Below are 14157 nucleotides of genomic sequence, written 5' to 3' on the forward strand. Positions count from 1 at the left end.
TAGGGAGCAACAGCTTAATATGTATGCAGTTCCTTTTAGGATGATAAAAATGTTGAAACTAGATAGAGGTGATGGTTGTTCAACACTGAATGTACTAAATGTCGTTGAATTATTCACTTTAAAATGGTTAATTTTATGTTATGTGAATTTTGCCTTGATTTTTTAAAAAATCCAGCTAAGGACACATCTCCTCCAGGAACCTTCCCTGGCAAATCATCCTAGGACCAAGCACTCTTCCTCTATGTTCCAGAGGCCTCCAGAACATACCTCAATATGAGAACCACAAGGTTGAGGAGAATCAGTGTGTTTATGCATATTTCCCCTGTGGAAGCCTGTTGTATTAGCCCCTTTAGCCTCTGTGCTTCATTTAGTGTCTGGGAGATAGTAGGCAGTGCCTAATGTGGTCTGCCAGAGAAGCAGAACCAAAGTCTAGCTAGCTCTCATCCCCTACTAGCCAGAACTCTCTCTCTTACCATAGCCATCAGTCAGAATCCAAGCCATCCCACCTAATATTTACTGAGTGCTTCCTATGTGCCAAGTATTGGGCAAGGGACTCTCCAGATTATTTCATTTCATGATCCTAGGAGATGGGGCCTACTATTAACTCCACGTGGAGGCTTCAAAAAGTTACACATTTTATCTCAAGTTACAAAATGAAGAAGCAGCAATGCCAGAATTTAAGGGCAAACCCAGGAAAGAGGCCACAATGGAACCTGGGATTCCTGTGGACCGGCCAGTCTAGGCTTGGAGAATGGTGCCTTAAGGTACCTAAGAGGCTGAGGAATGGGGTTTAATAACTTGCCCAAGGTCACAGTGCTATTAAGTACTAATTCCAACCAATTCTGTCTGACTCCTCTCTTTGGCCTCATAGTGTGGGGAGCTCCAAGGGAAAAACACACAAAGGAAGCAACTGGAGTTCCTAAAACTCAGAGGGGATAAGGAGAGTTCCAGATCTCTCCCCTCAGAGAGCAAATAAAAGTCTGTCCTACTCTAGGGCCAAGGAAAAAGGAACCCTTCCTCACACCTAGAAAAATCCTATGGAGCAGCAGGAGGCACACCAGAGACTTGCCCAGAAGAATTAAAGGAAATAGAAGGCAGGAACAAGACAATGGGTAAGGAGGGGCCAGTATGATCACTGGTTCCCAATCTGGAAGTACTTTCTAAAATGGCACTTCCTATTGTCTGACCATAATTCCTCCTTCTTGGAAGAGAGCCCCTGCCAGTACGACCTAGCAGCATACATGTAGTGAATGTATACAGAGCAAATAAGTATGGTACTATAAAGCAAGGGCTCATCACCTTAGATGCAAATCCCTTGCTAGCCCTGAGAACCCTAACCAGCAGATAGGTATGTGATTTGAAGGAATCATTCATTAAAAAAAAAAAAAAAAAAAAAAAACTGGTCTTTTCCTACTCTGCTCCTATCCCTAATTCTGACATTTTTCTAACCCCCACTACTCTTATCCCTAGGCCTTAGGAAGGGGTAGAAAGCCCCAGAGGAACATTCCACTGCACATGTTCATAGGAGACGCTGACATTCCAATTCCAATTGCCCAGAGACCCTAATGGGCATGTGCCATCACATCTTCAGTTCTTAAAACTGGGTGTTTCAACCTAACTCCTGGCAACAAGAGCAAAATGGCTGAGAGAATGCAATGGAGAAATAAGACATACAATGGGGGAGCATCACCTAAAAAAGATGCCCAGCCCTTCCTTCCCTTCACCCCCAAATGAGGACAAGAGAGAAGAGGGAAAGGAGGTAGCTGCTGGTTTTCTGGGAAGAATACATCTACTTCAGACCATGGCTGACATCCCACCATATTATCATGTGATGAATACAGATCCCTTCCCCACAACACGAACATCAGGCCTGTCTCAAGCTCAGGTCTGACACCATCCCAGTCATGCTTCTCACCAGGGAAAAGGGAAACTGCAAGATAAACCACACATACACACACACACACACACACACACACACACTTGAAGAAACTCCTGAAGAAATACCTCCTTCCCAACTCCACGGAGGGGGGACCCAAATTATCCCCTACTGGTCTCAAGCCTCCAAGTATGCTTCTTCCTTTTGCCTCCATCCTACATCAAAATTCAGACTCCTCAGGAACTTTAGGATCCTAGAGATAGGGTTGGAGCACAATCTCCAGCACAGCTTTCCAAGAGGACTGTGGCCTGAGGAGGCTGGAAAGTAGAGAAGTCAAATGTGCAGTCTTTTCAAACAGAACTCAACCTATGACTATGGGGGCAGGAGTTCCTCTTGTTTCCCTGATTCCACCAGTCCTCCAAATTCCTCTAGGACTACTACCAGAACCCCCAGCTCCCTATTCTTTACAATACACACCTTCTTCCAGAAAAACCCACCTCCCAAAACAGACAACTCAAGAGACCCTACATATACTGAGGCAGTACGGTGAACCTAGGCAGGGCTATGCAAGAAGCCTCAGGATCCTGCAGAGAGCGTTCCTGTGGGCTCTCTGCCAGGAAAAGCTGCCTGCAGAGACAAGAGGTACCCCCAACACACATTTAGAAAAAGCAGGCACACTTGGATACCCATCGACACTGGTTACACACACCAGAGGAGAGAAACTCACGTCCCTTCCTAGTGCACAGGTGCACACGTACCTACTCACATATACTCTATTCGGCTATTACACACCCACCTTCCTTAGCACCTCTTTTCTGTAAGCCTCTCTCCAGCGTGATCGCAGGAGGATACGTACACACGAACACACATACACACACCCCTTCCCCTGAGTATACACATAAATACACATCCAAACGTACAGCAGATGCTTGGTCAACCCCTCTGTGGGTGCACACACGCTCAAGCACAGAAAAACACCTACACATCCAAAAACCCAGGGGCCCACCTGCAGGAACACGCAGCACGTCAAAGCGTGCACACACACAAAAACAAAGAATCATGCACACTGATCCTCCACCAACCCTTTAAAAGTCACTAAAGCAGGGCCCCTCAATGGGTAAATAGGAGGGGGGTCCCTTCCACCCCCAAGCACAGTGCCCGGGTTTCCTGATGCCAGCCCTATCCTTGGGCTGCACACACACCTCCTCCACAGTCTCCGGCCGGTTCCCCAGACTCCACTCTACATCTGAACGCGTACCTGCCCCCGTCCCTCCCCACACTTCTGAGGTGTGTATGCACCCCTAAACACCCTGGTTTTCAATACCTCCAGACTCCGATCCTTCCACCGCCTCTCCCCCCACCTCCAACACACGTTCCCAGTCTCCGGCTTCAATGGGCTCCCCTGGGATCATTAAGGCCCCCGCCTGGGCCCCAGGCCCAGGAAAGTCCCCGGCTCTCCAGGCCTGGGCTCCGCCCCCTCTTCACGCGCCCCTTCCCCTCCCCAAAGTTGGGGGGTACTCCGCCGTGAGGTGGGAGAGTGGGCCGGAAGGGGGCTGCCCCGAGCCCCCCTTCCCCCATAAACCACCCCGCTCGCGCCAGGGCCGGACACCCCCGGCCCCTTGCATGATTGTCCTTTTCTGCTTCTCTTTTCTTTCTTTCTTTTTTTTTCCCCCCTGCAAACTTTGCCCGCGCCCCCGCGGCCCGGCACTCACCCGCCGCTGCGAACTGCCGGGTGGGCTCGGCGGGCGCCCGGCTCGGCCCGGCGCCTTTGTATCCGCAGCGCTCCGGGTCGCTCCGAACTCCGCGCTCCCGGACGGGCAGCTCCGGCGATGGTGGGATGTTGAGGGGGGCTCCTGGGTCCGCTCACCCCCTGCTTAGTCCCAGACCATCTGCCTCTTTCCCCCTCGAGGCCCCGGGGGCAGGGGGCCGGGGGAATGAAGGGTGCTCAGGCTCCCATGGCGGGACCAAGGATCAGGGAATCAGGGATCAGGAATCAGATCGGGAGCCGGCGGGGAGGGGGAGGAGGGGGAGGGGGAGGGGATAGGAGCCAGAGTGGGGTGTGCAGGGGGCGGGGGAGCGCGCGCTCCCGGGTGCCGCCTCCCGGCTGTTCCCTCAGTCACAGCCACTCCCGCCACTGCGTCCATTGTCTGCGGCCGCGCTCTTCCCGGAGTCGCCGCTCCCCCAGCCCTTCGCTTTCGGATGCCCGGCGGCCCTCCCAGATCCTGGGAATCCTCCTTTAGCGGCCACCCCGGCCCCAAAGGATGGGTAGGGGGCGGCCTCGATTCTTAGCCTTGGCCCAGCACTAAACCCTTCTTAGGGCTGTCTTCCTTGCTCTCCCTGTCGAAAAGGGAGACCCCCAGACTCCTGGGGCTGGCCATATTCTCTTCTTTACGGCCACAAACCCGGCTACACGAAATCCCGTGGAATCTGAGACGTGGGAAGATTGATTTTTTTTCCCCCTAGAGCTACGAGAAGGGAGGGTAATCTCTGACTTTAATTAGTGGCAAGAGACGCCCTTCTTCCCATTTATACGGGGATTTCCCTGACACCATCACTGCCTAACGCCCCCCCTTCCAAAAATAATTTAATTACTCAGTCTTCTAGCTGCGAGCATCCGACCTCCCAGTCAGTCTGGGACGCTCTCTCATTAACACTTTTTCCTCCCCTCTGATTTGAGTGTTGAGATTAATTACAAAAGGAACCCTGCCCTGGGGGAGCGGGGGAAGGAGAGAGATGAGGAGCCTGGAAGATTGGATGGCGACAAGAAAGGGGGCCTTCTCCCAGGAAACCTTCAAGAGTAAAAATCCCTTGGCCAGTTGGATGCCCAACCCCAGGCAGACAGGGCTTTCCTCCCAGAGTTTCAAATACTTTAGAATTGAGGGTGCTACACGGGAATTGTAGATTATCACAAAATATCCCACATATAAGAGCATTTCCAACTTCCAACACACCAAGAAACCAGTTAGGGTTCATGAAATGGGCAATAGATCTGAACCTACCAAGATCAACTTCTACTATAAAGACCTGTGGGAAGACCCTGTTCCCCTCTAATGAGTGAAAGCACAAATATTATTATATTACTGTTAGTATTATTACCGTGTAACCTGTCACTTATCTAGACTAGTAGTACTTCAAAAGCATCTCCACACACTTCCCAAGCAGGGCAAGGCCCTCTCAACATCTCAACCTCTTCCAGCTTTCAATACCTACCCTTCTAAACTTGTGATTAAGAAATCCCAGGGAAGGAGGTTCCCAGTTCCTGTCCGTCCCTTGTTTGAGGACTTTTGCTCCTCCAGGACCAAGACTCAAGTTCTTTCCTTTTTGTTGTGTATTCTAAACCTATCCCAATATGAGGACAGATCATCTTTGTCTGCACTGAGTGCTTAAAGATGGAGAATCTTAAGAAGCATTTCTTTTCTCCTTTGCCCAAATTCTCCTCATCATCACTTATTACGGGTCAGCCAATGACTTAGCACCAAGACTTTATGAAATACACAGAATCATCTGCATGCATAAGGCACTCATTCCCCTGTGCCCATCATGTGTCAGGCAGTGGGCTGTATTCAGGCTCTGTACCACAACCAGGTGTACATAGGACAAGAGGTAAGAATATTGAGGAAGTGTAAAGGGACACAGGAGAGTGTCCACAGCCCTTCCCAGAGAACACCTCCGGTGCTGGACAGTACATGTGTAATTTGACACAGTGTTGGGGCTGTGGTGGCGCCATATGACTCTCTGGCAGATTTGGTGTGAATTTTATTCACATACTGGTAGCCTGTTTCACAGACGGCAGAAGGGCCCCAAAAATTTGAAAGGTCTTCTAATGTCAGAACCAGAGATAATTCTGTAGACCATCCCCCCAAAATTTGAAATGTCAGGAGATAAGACTTCAGGATTAACAGATACCAGGCATCAGACTTGAATAAGCTTGGTCTTTTCCTTTCTCTTTTCTGAGAGTAAGATTGAAGGGCTTTTAGTTACATCTCTGCAATGAGAATATTGGGTCACAGAGAATATGTCCAATATTGAGTCTAATTGTAGCATGTCTTATCCAGCAATTCTTGGAACTACCTCCACCCTGATCCTTAGGATGGAAACCCATCTAGATTTTACACTTCCTCAATTCACAGAATAAGGAAACAGGAGACCCAAAGAGAAGGTCCATGTGCCCTGGGGTCCAAATGACCTTGTCTAATTCTTTAGGAATTTTCCCAAGGAGGCCAACCTACCATAACAGGGAGGTCAGAAACCTGAAGGACAATAAAGTGAAATAGATTGGACTTTGAATTCACAAATCTTAGCCTTGAGGATATAGGCAAGTTTTTTCTTTCTTTAAACCTTCATTCCACTTATACAAACGGGACTAATGAGATATCAGAAGGCACCTTCTCTACACACTGATAGTGTCCCAGTCAATTCTCAATCAAGATTCCCCTCCCTGTTATGTGCCTAGGGAATTCCTAGTTTTTTCAGAAGTCTTGCTCAGGGAAAAAATCTCATAGCCAAAAGCCAGGACCCTTGATTAAAACTCTCAACTCCTCACTAGTTCATGGGCCTAGGTCAGCAGGGACGGGACAAGCAGACCAAAGGTCATTCAGGGTCCCAGGGTCCCTGAGAGGTTGAAGATGTAAAGAGCTCAAAAATTAGCAGTGGACTCTCTATAAAAATATATATATATATATATCCCAGGCTATAGAGAAATGCCTACTTCCCATATAGATGAAGCTGTCCCAGGAGATCAGTCCCAGTCCACAGTGGCAAAGATGAAGTCTTGGACTCCGGTGAAAAGTGGGGTTTATTTTACAACCTTACTCTGAGAAAGGGAAATCCTTAGTACATAGACACTTCTAAAAGTATTTCAGTGTGAGTGACTAGAAAGTTCAGTCTCCTCCCAGGTGCAAGTGACCACAGCCCATGTGCCAGTTCACACCCTCCATCTTCTTGCAGCCCTACCAATGAACCTGGGGCACACTTTCATTCCCCATGATAATCAGAGCTATTTCTCTAGAATCCACCTTGCTAGAAGGACCATTCTCAATGCTTTTGACTCTATTTCCAGACCCAGCTACACTGTTCCCTTGCTGGAGTGTTGTTAGTTTGTTTTTGTAGAGTTGTTGTAAAGTACGTCTGTCACATAAGATCATTATTTTTTTTTTTTTTTCCTGGATGCTGGGGATTGAATCCAGGGGCAATTTACCACTTATCTGCATCTCCAGTCCTTTGTATTTTTTTATTTTGAGGCTCCTGAGTCACTGGGACTAGAGGCATGTACCACTGCCCTTGGTCAAGATCCTGATCTCTTTGAGAAAATGAGAACTGAATCTCTTCCTCCTTTAACTTGAATATTCCTTGGATAACATAATAGATTTCAAAGGAACATTATCTTTCCTCCACTCCCATCCCCTTAGCTTATTCAGACCTTTATCACTTCTGAACTTGTCTCATTCCCTTCCAACCCATCCTCTTTTCTGCAGTTTTTCTAAAGGAGAAATCAGTCTGTCACTTCCTTGCCTAAATAAATTCAATGACTTTCTGTTGTCTACAGGATGAAATAAAAATTTGGCGCTGTATCGAAGGATCTTGCCTATCTGACTCATTCTTCTCCTCCAGCTTTATCTACTGCTGCTGCTCTTTCATTCAAAGACCAAACATTCAACAGACATACATTCAAACTACCCTTCTACTCACTGTTCTGCCAACATGGGGCTCTGTGATACCCCAATCTTCACAAAATGTTTCCCCTGCTGAAGGTGTGAAGACCTTTCTGCCTGGAAAGTTCTCTGCATCCTTTAAGACTCAGCTATGGCCTCCTCTGCAATTCATCTCCAACTTCCCCAAGCAAAATTAGCAACCCATTGACCAGAGAGCCTCCTTTGAGCTATGTATATCTCTATCTCAGTATTTATGACATTGTATGGTAGTTTCCTGTTTAAATATGTCTGCCCTGCTAGTCTACAAACTTCTGAAGTAGCACAAACAATGCCTTATTTTATCTTTCTATACCCAGAGCTTAACTCAGTGAAGGGCACACAATGGCAAACATTTATCCAATGAAATGGAATGCAGGTGAAGAGACTGAGAACAAATGAATTGTGGAATGTGTGAATTTATTTATTTATTTATTTATTTATTTATTTATTTATTTATATTTATGTTACCAGTGATTGAACCCAGGGATGCTTAACCACTGAGCAACACTCCCAGCCCTTTTTGTATTTTATTTAGAGACAGGATCTTGCTGAGTTGTTTAGGGCCTTGCTGAGTAGCTGAGGCTGAACTTTGAACTCACAATCCTCTTGCCTCAGCCTCCTGAGCTGCTGGGATTACAGTTATGCCCCACCAAACCTGGCAGAATATGTGACTTTAAAGGAATCTGTTTGCAAATAATAAAAGTATACTTTTTGGAGGTTGGAAGAAATCTTTCTCTATTTTACAGATTGGAAAACAGGTGTCCAGAACCATACAGCCAATTAGTGGCAACACCAGTATTAGAAGGTAGGTCTCCTGACTTCTTGTCCCGTGTTCCATCAACTGCACCAGTTGTTTCTTTGACATAAAGATACAGGGCAGGGGTCAGGTCTACACAGGAAACAGTGTTAGGAGCTATTGAAAGGTCAGCTTCCAGAGGATAAGAGAAATGGGGAAGAGGAAGCAGGTTTAGGAAAGCTAGGTACGTATGTACCTATGTATGAATGAATGTACTGGGGATTGAACACAGAGACACTTTACCACTGAGCTGCATCCCCAGTTCTTTTTATGTTTTATTTTGAGACAGGTTCCCACTAAGTTGCCCTGGCTGGCCTCAAACTTCTGATCCTCCTGCTTTAGCCTCTGAAGTCACCAGGATTGCAGATTGCAGGAGTGCACCACCACACACAGTTCTATGCTTTTATTCCCTTGGTATCTCTACCTGTACTTCACCTGAGTACTCATGTGTTGTGTACTTCACCTCTCTGGGTCTCTGGGTCTTTTCTTTTTCTTTCTTCCTTTCTTTTTTTTCTTTTTCTTTCTTTCTTCTTTTGGTACTGAGGATGGAGCCCAGGGGTGCTCTAACCACTGAGCAACATCCTCAGTCCTTTTTTATTTTTTCATTTTTTATTTTGAGACAGCTAAGGCTGATCTTGAACTTGAATACTCCTGCCTCAGCCTCCCAAGTCACTGGGATGACAGAAGCACCTGACTGTATCCAGATTATAAAAATAACTCTCAAAATTAAAAAGGGGACAGGGAGAAAAGGAAAATATATAAAGATATTGCAAAGGAAGAAATATAACTTTTTCTATAAAGAAAAGATAATATCAGGAAAATAGCATAGCTATTTGGAAATAATAAAATTGAATGCCTACCCCAATTTTATATCTAATGAAATGTAGACATTGGGCCTGTGAATATAGTTCAGTGGTTAAGCATGTGCTCAGCCTGCAAGGCTCAAATCTCAACACCAAAAAAATAAAATATAGTTAGAACAAAGGGGTCAAAGGTAAAATAACAATAATAATATAATTATTAGAAGGGGTGATGGAGGTTTTTTTGTTTTTATTATTCAGTACTGGGTCTTGAACTCAGGGGCACTTTATCACTGATCTACTTCCCCATCCTTTTTTATTTATTTATTTATTTTGAGATAGAGTATCACTAAGTTGCCCAGGCTTATCTTCAACTTCTGATCCTCGTGCCTCAGCTTTCTGAGTCCCTGGAATTATAAGCGTATGCCACCATGCACAGTATTATATTTATAAAATTTTTCTTTTAAGATCTTAGAGCAGAGGAAGGCAAGAGGGGAAGAAAAGGGGAAATACTGGGAAATGATATTGGTCAAATTATATTGTTATATTATGTGCATGCATGAATATATAACAACAAATCCTACCCTTATGTACAACTATAATGTGCCAATAAAAATGTGGAAAAAGAGAAATAAAATAAAATACACAAACAAAAAATTAAAAAAAAAAACAGGCTGATGATATAGCCCAGTGGTAGAGTACCCCTGGTTTCAATTCACAGTGCCAAAAAACAAAACAAAAAAAACTCTGCATACTTGAGTATTTACTTAGTAATTAAATTTTCACTTGGATTCCAGTGAAATTAAAATATAAGACACAGTTCTGGAGGAAATAGTCTACAAGAACCATATCTGAAATGTCAAATGGATTGAAATAGATGAACAAATCCATATTCTCAAGGTGAATGGTAACAGGCAGATGTTGGAACTACTCAGTAATTTGAAGTAGCAAATAATAAAAGCATTAATTATCCTAATATAGCCACTGTTTATTGAGCTTTGTTATGCACTAGCATTGGACTAAGGGTTTTGGATGTTATCTCTGATGAGGAAACAGATGCTCAAAGATTTTCAGTAACTCTCCAGTTCACACCAAAACCCATATGCTAATAGATAGATGATTTTGGTCTAATTCAACATGGTAAGCACAATCGTAGAGCTACAGCTATGTACAGACAGGGAAATGAAGTGAGGTGGAAGTGGGCAAGCTTGGAGGACTACAGGAGGGACACATCACACAGCGGGCAGTTCCAGAGGTGAGAACATCTATCTACATTGTCACGAAAGATGATTAAGACCTAGACAGGTAAAGTACACAACACAGGAATGCTTAGGTGAAGTACAGGTAGAGATCTCCGATACATTCATGCATACATACCTAGCTTTCCTAAACCTGCTCGCTTTTCCCCATTCTCCTTAACTTCTGGCAGCTGACCTTTCAAAAGCTCCTAAAACTGTTCCCTGTGCAGACCTGACCCCTGCTGTCTTTCTTCAGAATTGCCCTTACCCATTAAGTACCAAGTTCTCAATTCTGCAAATATTTCAACAAAATTGACATAGATGCTTAAGATAGGTTGGAAGTTCTAATCTAGAGTTTATATATATATAATTATGTTAGTTAATATTTTGTGGTATTGAGGATTGAACCCGGGGCATTCTATCTCTGAATCACATCCCCAGTCCTTTTTCTTTTTTATTTTGAGACAGGGTCTCACTTAGTTGCTTAGGACTTCAGTAAGTTGCTGAGGCTGCTTTGAACTTGAAACCCTCCTTCCTGCCTCAGCCTCCTGAGTTGCTGGGATTTTAGGTGTGCACCACCACGCATCAGCTAAGAAATGGATTCTTTAATTCTGATACTGCATGCAGGAGAGAGTTCACTCAAGAGTGTCCTTAGGTGTGAGGGAAATTGAATTAAGCAGAGGGAGAAGATGAAATACAATGCAATTGCTGTAGAGGCCCTCAAATAGGGGAAGCCCTTCAAGGTTGTCCCTACATTGGGACTTTGTAACCCATACCAACCAGTCATTGCATGCAGACTGCACCAGGGAGGGATCTGTCTTCCTCCAAAGACAAGTCATAAAGCAGGACCCAGCTGTGAATCAGCACTCCTACAGCTAGGAAGTGTCTGTCCAGTGAATGGGAGTCTCAGCAATACCTGGCAAAATTCAATGGGAGCACATTCCCAGACCTGTCAAACCCTACTTGGCCTTCAAAACCCAACTCGGATTTTACCTGCTCCCTCCCTCATCGACATTCCCTCTGAGTTGTTTTCTGTCTTCCTTTTAGTCCTTTATTCCTTGCATGTTTTCATGGTAGGAAAATTGATGTGCTTACATGTCTATCACCCACACTGCCCTCCCAAGTAGATGGAGGGAGGGAGCCCAAGTCTGCACATCAGAATCCAGAACAATGCCTGGTACACACTGGTTATTCACTAAATTATTTTGCAATACATAAAATAGAATCCACCAATGAAGGAGGAGGCAATAAAGTTACAACTTCAATGCCAGGAAGGATAAAAAGGAGGTAGGTGACAGACAGGTTGTGATCTCAAGGCTCTTCCTCTCCCCTCATTTCACTTGGGAGGCACAAGTGTCTCTGGTCAGAGAGGAGCAAGTCTCTGAACTTGGCATTACTAAAATGGGGCAGAAAAATTATGGAACCAGACTAGGTGTCCATCAGTGTATGAATGGATAAAGAAAATATGGTATATATATATATATATATATATATATATATATATATATGTGTGTGTGTGTGTGTGTGTGTGTGTGTGCGCGTGTGTATGTATATATATACACACACACATACAGTGGAGTTTTATCAGTCATAAAGAATGAAATTATGTCATTTGCAGGCAAATGGATGAATCTTAAGAACATTATTTTAAGTGAAATAAGTCAAACTCAGAAAGTCAAGGATGGCATGTTTTCTTTCATGTGTAGAAGCTAGGGCTGAAAATGAAAAATAAAGGCAGGAGGATCTTATGAAAATCAAAGGGAGATCAGTAGAGCAGAGGAAAGGGACCTGGGGAAGAAGCAGGGAGGGAAAGGGGAAATACTAGGGAACAATAGTGATCAAATAATATTGTTATATTGTGTGTGTGTATGAATATGCAACAACATATTCCACCATTATGTATAATCATAATGCCCCAATAAAATATTTTAAAGAACAAAGTGAGACAGAAGGTGGGAAAAAAGACACTACAACCTGTCAACAGTTATGTGACTGCTGGGACTGAAAGACAGAGGTTAAAAAAAAAAACAAAAACAAAAACAGAGGGAAGGAAAGGTTCTCTAGGGAAGAGGAAATTAAACAGCTTCCTGCCCTCACTCCCTACTGACAGCTGTCACCCAGATTAAAAAAGGGCACGGAAAACAAGCCCATAGATGCAGGCATGAACAAAAACCACACACACAGGATTGCATCCCCAGATACAGAACACAAAAAACACAGTCACACAACAAATAAAAAATGAAATAAGTTATTATATAAATGAAACACCTATGAATTCTCCCCCCTCACCCCCGTGTGTGTGTGTATGGTACTGGGGATTGAACCCAGGGGCACTCTACCTCTGAACTACATCCTCAGTTCTTTTTATTTGTTTTTGTTTTGTTTTTTTCCCAGTACTGGGGATCGAACTCAGGGCCTTGTGCTTGCAAGGCAAGCACTCTACCAGTTGAGCTATCTCCCCAGCCCTTTTTTTCTTTTCCTTTTTTTTTTTTTTTTTTTTTTTTTTTTTTTTTTTTGAGACAGGATCTTTCTAGTTGCTGAGGCTCTCCATAAGTTGCTGAGGCTGACCTCAAATTTTTGATCCTTCTGCCTCAGCCTCCCGAGTTGCTAGGATTATAGGAGTGTGCCACCCGTGCCCAGCAACACCTATGAATTTTAGTCTCTCACTAGTCAGCAGTCAACCCTCTCTCATTTTCCAGAAACCTCTGCCTAGAACAGAAATCTGGATGCAGGTCCCACAACAATCCCTTTGACTTTAGTCCCAGGTCTGGTGGTTTCTTCTCTTTTCCAGTTTCTTGGCCCCTAAACAGAACAGAAAAACAAAAACAAAAGCAAACAAACCTCCGCTAGTGGCCAGCAGGGGGCAGTGTTTAATAACCAATTGTCAGGATTTACAGAAAAGGAACAGAGATTAGAGAAAGGTCATTAGACCATCAACACATCTCTTTGAGAATATCCCCACCCCATTTTCCTTCTATTCCATTCTTAAATCCCACCCTTTTTCTCAGTTGCAATTTCTCCATCCTCAGTTTACATTTTACAGCTTACCTAGTCCCAACTTTCCAAAGACTGAACTCAGAGGTCTTCCTCTCTGATGACCCATAGCCTCTTGTCCCTTCCCGTCATATCTTGGTTCCTAAGATGGTCAGGGCTACTGTTTTACATTTGGTCTGGTGTAAAGGGGATTGGATGTCAGGCCCTTTCACTGCCCTGGACTGGTACCTTGTACAATGCACAAACTGTATAACGGTATAGGTTGACCCCGCTACTAACTACCCTTGATGAATTGTTTTAATGAGCACTTATGGTGCTAAGCACCCTCATGATGATCTCATTTAATTCTCATAATATGGCAGATCTTATCATCCCATTTTGCAGATGAGGAAATGGACACTCAGAAAGGGCATTATGGCACAAAGAATAAAGATGAATATGGAGCCAAGATGCAGATCCTCTGGCTACCAAGTATGAGCTTTCTCTCTACTACAATCTTGCTGCTATTGCCTCTGCCTCTTTGCCAGCCTTAGAGACAGATGGTTGTGATCCCAGCTGAAGTAGGAGGATTGCAATTTAGAGGCAAGCCTGGGCAACTTAGTGAGACCTTGCCTCAAAAGATAAAACATGGGTGGGGTGTAGCTCAGTGGTAGAGCACCCCAGTACCTCAAAACAAAAAAAAAACAGATGACTTCTCTGCTTGCTTCCTTCTTCTTTCCCCACACTACATCTTGGACTGTGAATGTCCTGTTAGTTTCTTTCT

At 44.5% G+C, this 14157-nt stretch overlaps 1 protein-coding gene across 2 annotated transcripts in view; it reads right to left on the minus strand.

The window, feature by feature from the left end:
• The window catches only part of Vangl2 (VANGL planar cell polarity protein 2), a 28381-nt gene extending 24508 nt beyond the window's left edge, over positions 1 to 3873 (minus strand). Inside the window, exon 1 of one of the 2 annotated variants that reach the window (XM_047557064.1) lies at positions 3589 to 3873. The gene's annotated coding sequence lies outside the window, so the exon portion shown is untranslated. Of the gene's footprint in view, positions 1 to 2004; positions 2104 to 3588 lie in introns of those variants that run through there. The other variant, XM_047557074.1, reaches the window with a different exon arrangement.
• Positions 3874 to 14157: the final 10284 nt, after the last annotated feature.

Source organism: Sciurus carolinensis, chromosome 1 (genome assembly GCF_902686445.1).
Source record: "Sciurus carolinensis chromosome 1, mSciCar1.2, whole genome shotgun sequence".
NCBI lineage: Eukaryota > Metazoa > Chordata > Mammalia > Rodentia > Sciuridae > Sciurus > Sciurus carolinensis.